This window comes from Lolium rigidum, chromosome 1 (genome assembly GCF_022539505.1).
Source record: "Lolium rigidum isolate FL_2022 chromosome 1, APGP_CSIRO_Lrig_0.1, whole genome shotgun sequence".
Lineage (NCBI taxonomy): Eukaryota > Viridiplantae > Streptophyta > Magnoliopsida > Poales > Poaceae > Lolium > Lolium rigidum.
Genome location: NC_061508.1, coordinates 178699275 through 178706177, shown reverse-complemented (window position 1 = coordinate 178706177; position 6903 = coordinate 178699275).

The window sequence follows — 6903 nt, the reverse complement described above, 5'->3', positions numbered from 1 at the left end:
ATATGAATCTCAATCATGTAAGATAGCTCATGAGATTATTGTATTGAAGTACATAGGAGAGAGATGAACCACATAGCTACCGGTACAGCCCCGAGCCTCGATGGAGAACTACTCCCTCCTCATGGGAGACAGCAGCGTTGATGAAGATGGCGGTGGTGTCGATGGAGGAGCCTTCGGGGGCACTTCCCCGTCCCGGCGGCGTGCCGGAACAGAGACTCCTGTCCCCCAGATCTTGGCTTCGCGATGGCGGCGGCTCTGGAAGGTTTCTCGTACCGTGGCTTTTCCGTATCGAGGTTTTAGGTCAGGGACCTTTAAATAGGCGAAGAGGCGGCGTCAGAAGGTCGAAGGGGCGACGACACCATAGGGCCGCGCGGCCAGGGGGTGGGCCGCGCCACCCTATCATCTGGGGCCTGTGTGGCCCCCCTCTGGCGACTCTCGGGTGTTCTGGATGCTTCCGGGGATTCTAAGATCTTTGGCGTTGATTTCGTCCGATTCCGAGAATATTTCCTTACTAGGATTTCTGAAACCAAACAGCAGAAAACAGCAACTGGCCCTTCGGCATCTTGTTAATAGGTTAGTTCCAGAAAATGCACGAATATGACATAAAGTGTGCATATAACATGTAGAAATCATCAATAATGTGGCATGGAACACAAGAAATTATCGATACGTCGGAGACGTATCAGACCCACCACCGCCAACTCGACTGCTTCTTTTTCAGTCACACGAGCCGAATAGCATCGGTTCCTAACGGTCCTGAAGCGTTGGACGTATTCTGACACTGTTTCTCCGCGCTTCTGTCGTACTTGTGCTAGATCGGCAATGCCAGCCTCGGAAGTCTCTGAGTGATACTGCATGTGGAACTGCTCCTCCAACTGCTTCCAAGTCCGGATTGAGTCTGGTGGCAGCGATGTGTACCACCCGAAAGCCGATCATGTGAGGGACTGTGCGAAGAACCTCACACGCAGCTCATCTGATGCTGAGATCGTGCCCAACTGTGCCAAATATCGGCTCACATGCTCGATTGAGCTGGAACCATCCGATCCACTAAACTTGGAGAATTCGGGGAGCCGATATTTGGGTGGTAGTGGGATCAACTCGTACTCGTTGGGGTACGGCTTGGAATAGCCGATTGCCCTCCTTTTCGGCACCATGCCGAACTCGGTCCCTCAAGATTGTACCGATCCGATCCGCGGTGCTTGGCCGTAGGAGTCGAACTCGAAGATTTGCCGGAGTGGCATACTTAGCCAGCCATGCTTGCTTCTCAAGCTCCGAGCCAAGCTGCAGGAGTTGGGCTCGGAGGTTTATCGGAGTGGCATACTTAGCTAGCCACGTCTCGCTTCTCAAGATCCGTTCCCGAAGTTCCTCCTGTTGTTCCGAAGTCCCCGCTGTTGCATTCCGGTTTGTGAGTGCCCGATTCTTGCGAGTCCGGCACGTATGTGCATGTGTATCCGTGAGGGATCTCCTTAGGCGCCTCATGCAAGAACTGGTAATCACTAGGGTCACCACCGATCTTGTAGACGACGTATGCCGGTGAACTCGGCACTTATGGTGCTGCCAACGCGAATGGCAGCGGTGGTCGGGACTGGAGTGGCATCTCTCCTTGGTGAGTCCCTAGAGCTGGTCCTGACGGAGAGTACTGATGCCTCATGATTTCCTGGATCACCCGAAGAGCGACATGCTCCAAAGTGTTCATCAGGCTCTCAGAATGGCGGTGCAGCGAATGAGCTACCATGAAGTTAATCTCCTGACGCGAGACCCGGTGCGTTCTTCCGACGGGGCGGACATGTCCACTCCATCGAGCGCGCCTTCGGTGAGAACCCTTTCCACCGATGCCGTGTGAGCGGGTTCTCTGGAAAGAGCCGATGAGGTCGGCTTCGAGGATCGCTTTGACCTCGTCATACTTCTTCTTGAGCTCCTCGGTCGGATCCTCGTACGTGATCGGAGTGCCTTCCGCCATCTCGGATGTAGATGGCGATGCGGTTGATGTCGAAGACTGTCCCACCGGGCGTGCCGGAATGTGTTGCGGTCGAAACCCACCGGCGAGCAGCGACGGGCAACACAGTAGAGCCGGGAGGCTCCCGGATCTGCGGCTGGCCCTGGTCCCTCGAGCGACGGCCCGCAAAGACTCGGCACGCACGTCCGATGCCTGGTGCAAGGGCGTGCCACCTGACCTATACCTGGTCAGGAAGGTGATGAATTTGCCTCGCTTAGTTTCCTGCATGGCATACACGTAAACATTAAATACGAGCCTCGATCGGCTCTCAGGTTGTCTCGTGAATCGGCTCAAGGAGCCGATTCACCCATGATTCGCACGAGGTGTACGATCATATGGTGGTCCTGCTTGATCAAAATAAAGCTAAAACGACCTACTACGATTTAGGGTTTTCACCACATAATCGGAACATCCTACGCGTGATTGAGCCTGGCGGCCACGCACGGTGATCGTAAACCGACCCTAGACAAGGCCTAAAAACCAACATGAAGTTGATCCCCGGAACATCCTGTCTAGGGCTAGCAAACTACACCCTACGCGCCACTCGGATCCTTCAACCCGTTTGTAAGGCCTAACTATGCGAGATATTAAACTAATCCTTGAAGAACAAGGAGCATTCATAACGGATCGGATCTACTAAATAATGATCAAGCGAGGTGCCGCCCTTACACCTAAGATAGGTGTAAGGGCGGCTAGACGTCTAAGGGTTGCACGGACGAAAGCATATAATACGATGAAACAATGCTAACCCTAACACGTCTATGATAACTACGTTGCTCGCCATCAACAAGGCTTCATCACGAGCAACGCATGAACAGCGAATAAACGCGTACTGCCTAGATCGCGAGATGCGATCTAGGCAGCATGATGCTTACCCGGAAGAAACCCTCGAGACAAGAGAGTTGGCGATGCGCCTAGATTGGTTGGTGGTGAACGTGATTGTTGTTTATTTCAGAAACCCTAGATACATATTTATAGTCCGTAGACTTTCTAACGTGGGAATAATCCCAACCGTGCACGAGCCAAATTCTATCTAACCGACACGTATCCTACTATATTTACAGATACATGGGCAAACTAGCCCAAACTTTGTATACAAGGCCGATTCATGTATTCCTTCATGTATATTCTTCAAGCCCATCTCTAATCGCGGCCCACCTCTGATCACTACAAGAAAAGTTGCCATGGCCGACGAAGTTGAAGTCGCGCCGTGGTTGCTGGTGTACCATGGCCGACGATTTTGGTCCCTCCGTGGTGCATGTCAAAACTTTTTTTTTCTCGTTTTTGAGGCCACCTAGCCCGACGAAAGCGGCCAAAACGTCGCGTATGGTGGCCCGGGACGTGGTGCATCGCGAATTCTCGGGTTCGCCGGCCGAGTCAACGCAAATCCGCACCGCCGAGGGATGTAGGGCCCGGATGGCAGCCTCTCCGGCATTGTTTTTTTCTCGATCGCGCCATCTCGTTCAACGTTCTCCGATCGAGCCGTTTACGATGCGGGATCATGGGTCCCGCATGTCATCCTCTATGAACCAAAATTCTTTCTATTCTTGGATTTTTTTGACCCCCGATTTCTGGCTACTTCCTTTTTCTTTTGATCCCTTGCCGCCTTGGAAACGTTGAGACCGCTGCTCGCTAAATGGGACCCGCATGTCATCCTCTATGTGCAATCAACTTTCTTTTCTTGGAGTTTTTTTGGCACCTCAAATTTGGTCACTTGCCTTTTTCTTTCGATCCCCTGCCGCCTCTCAAACGGTGATACCGCTGCCGCTAACTCGGGACCCGCATGTCATCCTCTATGCACTATAAAACTTTCTTTTCTTGAATTATTTTTGGCACCTCATATTTGGTCACTTACCTTTTTCTTTCGATCCCCGCCGCCTCTCAAACGGTGATACCGCTGCTGCTAAATGGGACCCGCATGTCATCCTCTATGTACTATAAAACTTTCTTTTCTTGGAGTTTTTTTTGGCACCTCAAATTTGGTCACTTGCCTTTTTCTTTCGATCCCCTGCCGCCTCTCAAACGGTGATACCGCTGCCGCTAACTGGGACCCGCATGTCATCCTCTATGTACTATAAAACTTTCTTTTCTTGAATTATTTTTGGCACCTCATATTTGGTCACTTACCTTTTTGTTTCGATCTCATGCCACGTTTGAAACGTTGAGGAACCTGCAGGCTCATGGGACCCGCATGTCATCCTCTATGTACTATAAAAGTTCATTTTCTTGGTTTTTTTTCACCCTCTGATTTTTGGCAATTTCTTTTTCTTTTGATCCCCTGCCGCCTCTCAAACGGTGATACCGCTGCTGCTAAATCGGACCCGCATGTCATCCTCTATGTACTATAAAAATTTCTTTTCTTGAATTATTTTTGGCTGCTCATATTTTTTCACTTGCCTTTTTCTTTCGATCCCCTGCCGCCTCTCAAACGGTGATACCGCTGCTGCTAAATGGGACCCGCATGTCATCCTCTATGTACTATAAAACTTTCTTTTCTTGAATTATTTTTGGCTCCTGATATTTTTTCACTTGCCTTTTTCTTTCGATCTCATGCCACGTTTGAAACGTTGAGAGACCTGCCGGCTCATGGGACCCGCATGTCATCCTCTATGTGCTATAAAAGTTTCCTTTGTTGGATTTTTTTTCACCCTCCGATTTTTGGCTTGCCTTTTTCTTTTGATCCCCTGCCCCTTTGAAACGTTGAGTAAGCTGTTGGCTCAAGGGACCCGCATGTTATCCTCTATGTCCATCAACTTTCTTTTCTTGGATTTTTTTTCACCCCCTAATTACTAGCTACTTTCTTTTTCTTTTGATCTCAAGCCGCATTACAAACATTGAGACCGCTGCTGCAAAATGGGACCCACATGTCATCCTCTATGTACAATAAATCTTGGATTATTTTTGGCTCCCGATATTTGGTCACTTGCCTTTTTCTTTCGATCTCATGCCACCTTTGAAACGTTGAGTAAGCTCGCTGGCTCATGGGTCCCGCATGTCATCCTCTACGAACAATAAAAGTTTCCTTTCTTGGAGTTATTTTTGACCCCTAATTTCCGGCTATTTGCCTTTTTCTTTTGATCCCCTGCCCCCTTTGAAACGATGAGGACGCTCGTTGGCAGGTCGGTCCCACATGTCATCCTCTATGAACAATAAAAGTTTCCTTCGGTGGATTTATTTTTGACCCCTAATTAATTTCTCGGCTATTTCCTTTTTTCTTTTGATCCCCTGCCGCCTTGGAATTGTTGAGAATGTTGCTGCCTCATTTTTCTTTTGGTCCTGTGCCGCCTTGGAAACGTTGAGACCGCTGCTACAAAATGGGACCCGCATGTCATCCTCTATGTACAATAAAGTTTCTTTTCTTGGATTATTTTTGGCTCCTGATATTATGTCACTTGGCTTTTTCTTTCGATCTCATGCCGACTTTGAAACGTTGAGGATGCTGCTGCCTCATGGGTCCCGCATGTCATCCTCTCAGAACGATAAATGTTTTCTTTTCTTGTATTTTTTTACCAACTGATTTTTGGCTTTTTTTTTTATTTTCGATCCCCTGCCGCCTTTGAAACGTTGACGACGCTGCTGGCTCATGGGTCCCCGATGTCAGCCTCCCCGTACAAGAAACATGTGATATTTTATTTTGCTGACAATAAACGTTGTATTTCGCTCTGAGCTATTGCAAACGGATAAATTAAATCTTTATATCTACATAAACAAACTTATATGTTGAATCTCCTTGTTTTTTGTTTTTGCGAAGCATAGGACTTTCCTGTTTTTTTTTGAGAAAAATTCGACCTTTCCTGTTTTGGAGTGGGCTGAAATTGTACGAGTCAAAAGGCCCAGCAGGATAGTTCGAAGGCCCAGATGTCCAGATACAGCCCAATTGAAATCTTTCTTTTCTTGGATTTTTTTTCACACCCTGATTTCTGGCTACTTCATTTTTCTTTCGGTCCTGTGCCGCCTTGGAAGCGTTGAGACCGCTGCTATAAAATGGGACCCGCATGTCATCCTCTATGTACAATAAAGTTTCTTTTCTTGGATTATTTTTGGCTCCTGATATTATGTCACTTGCCTTTTTCTTTCAATCTCATGCCGACTTTGAAACGTTGAGGAAGGCTGCGGCTCATGGGTCCCGCATGTCATCCTCTATGAACAATAAAAGTTTCCTTTGTTGGATTTATTTTTTTCCCCTAATTTCTGGCTATTTGCCTTTTTCTTTTGATCCCCTGCCCCCTTTGAAACGATGACGACGCAGCTGGCAAGTCGGTCCCACATGTCATCCTCTATGAACAATAAAAGTTTCCTTTGATGGATTTATTTTTGACCCTAATTAATTTCTGGCTATTTCCTTTTTTCTTTTGATCCCCTGCCGCCTTGAAATAGTTGAGGATGCTGCTGCCTCATGGGTCCCGCATGTCATCCTCTCAGAAAGGTAAATGTTTCTTTTCTTGAATTTGTTTACCAACTGATTTTTGGCTTATTTTTCTTTCGATCTCCTGCCACCTTTAAAACGTTGACGACGCTGGCTGGCTCATGGGTCCCCAATGTCAGCCTCCCCATACTTGCAAATCCTCTTTCTCGCAAAGGTTGTATTTCTAGATAGATAAGGTGGATTCGAATCCGCCATGGTTCAGGCGACTCGGGTAAGCCTTCTTGCACCGATTAATGGAAGTAGTGTATAGCAAGGTCAAGACATGTGGCTCGGTGTAATGAATCTATTTGAATCATGTTGTGGGTTCAATCTGATAGTTCTCTAACAGGTCAGCCAAAATAGAAATTAAGTTTTTTTCTAAAACGGAAATGCAAATTAAGATGAACACAAACATTAGTTATCATAATAGCTGATCATACATGTGGGGCCCCGGACTAGCTGTCCGAAACACCCGTTATGCATACACATTCACGATCCCATG